Source organism: Centropristis striata, chromosome 3 (assembly GCF_030273125.1).
Source record: "Centropristis striata isolate RG_2023a ecotype Rhode Island chromosome 3, C.striata_1.0, whole genome shotgun sequence".
Classification (NCBI taxonomy): domain Eukaryota; kingdom Metazoa; phylum Chordata; class Actinopteri; order Perciformes; family Serranidae; genus Centropristis; species Centropristis striata.
The window spans coordinates 25,644,448-25,647,987 of NC_081519.1; positions in this window are offsets into that span (position 1 = coordinate 25,644,448).

The window sequence follows — 3,540 nt, forward strand, 5'->3', positions numbered from 1 at the left end:
CCTGTTGGCCTCCCACAAGACTGAAAAAAAAAGCCTTTTTGCAGAGATCGTGATGGGAGTTGGTGTCAATTGTATTCTCACAGGTCTGCAGCACCGCCAGGTATGCAGACCAGGTATTTGGGGGGGTGGGTGGAGTTTGTTGCAATACATCAGTGATTACCACCCAGAGGTTACATGGAAACCATGTGGAGTAGCTCAACATAGGCACATTCTGAAAAACTTTACAGCCTGAGTTAGTGAAATAATCCACATATTTAAGTTTTGGAAATAAATAAAAGTACTAAAAGGATCACAAGCCCATTTATGCCAAAAAATAAGATAAACAGATCCTGTTCTCAAACCTCTCCACCAGTTTAATGTGTTGATTATTGAAGGGCTGCCTCCTGTTGGAGGGTTTGCACGCATGCTCAGCTGGTAAAAGGCCCCGAGGTCGACCCAGAACACGCTGAGGAAGATATTATGTATCTCTTCTGGCCTGGCAGCGCCTCAGGAACAGCTGGAATATGTTGATGGGGAGAGGAATGACTGGAACACCTTGTTTGTCCTGCTGCCCCTAAAACCCAGCCCTGGGAAAAGCACTTTTTTGGGGTGTTTATTTTGGAACAAGATATAGTTTTTAAAAAATGTCTTTCTTTATATATAAATGGTGCCCTTACTAGGGTTTGTCATATTTAGTTATTTTGTAATGTTCGTTATTCTTTTTACATATAAATATATTTATTTCAGAAAAAGATTGGCCTATTTTATTTATTTATTTATATTTATAAGGCTATTTTTTAATAATTTTATTATTTTAAAAAAAAGGTACTCTTGTTGTTATACAGGATTTATGTTCACTTAAATAAACAGTTTCAACAAAACTAATTGTGACATGTCATATTTGGCTTTGACTTTGAATGAACATTTGCTCTCACTATGCGATAAAAATATTGAGAAATATATCGTATATATCGAAATTCAGCCTAAAATATTGGGACATGACTTTTGGTCCACAATCCCTAACGTCCCTTCTGCATTGGTGTAATCCATAATTTTTATACCCACTGGAGGTGTGAACTAAAAATGTAAATATGAGTCGTAATAAGGAGTACGATTGACACATGAGGTTGTATTTTGGGAGAAGGCAGTCTCAAATGTTTATCAGGGAAAAGTCAAATTCACTCAGAAGAATTCATTTTGCAAAAGAAAACTCAGTAGCTGAAGCTTATAAAACAACTTACCAGACTGCTGGATGCTTCTCTGGGTCAACAGGATCCCGATAGCTCGTCCCCTCCTGGCAGATATATTCAAAACTTTTATTGATGTGTTTGAAAATGTCCGGTATGAATAGTTTTGATGCAAAATATTCACCAGGGATTATTTTCATCATGCAACAGGTGTTTAAATACCTTGACTATCTTGAAAAATTAAAAGCTTTCTCAAAAGATACTAAATATTTTGAGAAGTTTTTTCCCTATCACATTGACAGAAATGGACTTCCATACAAATTGGTGTGGGGCTGCTTTAAAAAAAAAACCTATTATTATTAAAGTAGTAGCTACAATGGGCTGACTGCACAGCACATAACCTGCATCAACCTGAACACCCCCTGCTGAGACTGAGAGTGCATGAAAAGCCATTAGAGAAGTATAACTAGCAAGCTAAAAGTGAAAAAAGAAAAAAAAAGTAAAGAGACCAACAACACTGGGTGGCTGTGTGTTGTATAATTGTAACATTTCCAGTTTTATATAAGTTTCTGTGACATAACATCATGTAAGGATGGGAATAGATAGATTAGATTACAGTCAGATAAATGTCTCCTGTTGAGGCTGTTTCATCATCATTTTGACGGTTTGAATGTCCCAGTACAGTAAGCTCCGTCCTTCCAACACATTGAGTCGAGTAAATCACTTGCAAATACTTTTTGTCTGAAGAAAAGTAAAACAAATTACCCGGCAGAACAGGATTAATTTACTGTATTTACATGTATCTAGAAAGTGGCGATACACAAAGTGCCGTATTGTGCGTTTGGGTTCACGTGACCAATCAAATTGATGTTATTGTTACTTTAGAATCCACAAAAGGTTCTTCAGCGGTTCAGTGAGATGAATTCAAAGCAGGAGGGGAGAAAAAATGAAAGTCTTTTGAAATCAATGTTTACTGTAACTACAGTAATTAGTGTTATGCAAACAGTTACAGTCAATGCTTCACTGTGTTCTCAGGGCCTGTTGGTGACAGAGAGACTTTCCTGTAATTAGAAAAGCTATAAAAGCCACGAAACAAACAATTTGTCCCGCTGCAGCTGCAGAGACAAGTCTGATCAAACTCTGTGGATGAGAACCAAATACTGACGTTTACCTGCAGAGTCACTGAAGGAGAAGAAATCCAGGTTTCCAGTGAAGGTGTCATCATGCTCCCATATGGAAATAAATAAGTATACATATTTTAGTCATATATATACATACAGTATGGTGCAAAAGTCTTAGGCAGGTGTGGATTGATTGTGAGAATTGATGCTGGTTTGAAGACAAAGGGTGTTCACATTAAATATTGATTTAATTTTTGAAAGCATTCTTATTTTACAGCATTTTTTCACACATTTCAAGGACTTTTTTTGCACAGTACTGTACATATATCTAATGTATCTATATATATATCTAATGAAACTATATAGAAAAATGTGTGACATGTTTATGTTATTTAATTGCATATTGCCTCTTTAATGACTCTTTATTAGTCATTGTAATAAATAATATATTATAATTCAATGCTTTATTCTGCATTACCATATTGTACAACTACTAGGCTGCAAGTTTCCCCTCAATAACCTCCTAATTACGGCTTATTTATAGTAAGAAAGGAAGCTGTTGTACATGAATTACTAGAGGTGGGGGAAAAATCAATACAGCATAGTATCACAATATTTTGCGTGACAATATTATAACGATTCATGGCCGCCAAGTATCGATATTTAGCGTTCGATTCGCTGCTCCAGAGGCCATAGCAGGCTCACTTTTAGGAATATACTGGAGACTCTGGTATAATTTGAAACTAGAATGTGTGTCAGGATATCATGTCGGGAATTTGTCGGAATAATGCTGCAAAGTTCGGCTTTTTTTATGTTTCATAGTGATTTTCGAATTGCTCATGTGACCTCTGACGTCATGCTATCTCAATGAAAACAGGCTCTCTGGGTTCCCACGAGTCTCCTCTTTACATACATGACTGCCTCCCAGAACGTGCAAAGAAAATAATCCTCATTTGCAAAGACTTGAGGCCGTAGAACGTTGTGGAAAATGAGGGTTTTTAGCTGCACACTAAAGACACTGGAACTCAGGTATGTGACTCCGTCGCAACATTGTACACAGGACACAGCCGTATCGAAGTTATACAGAGCAGTGAAGCTTAAAGTTGAGGAAAGTTTGATAAAATGCTGCAGTTGTTGTCGTCCATACATTTTTTTTTTGGTTTTTTTTTTGTTTCTTTCTTTCACTTTTGTCAATTCTGTATTTTATTGCACTTTATGCACTTTTATGTGACGCACTTTGGTGCGGCTCAGCT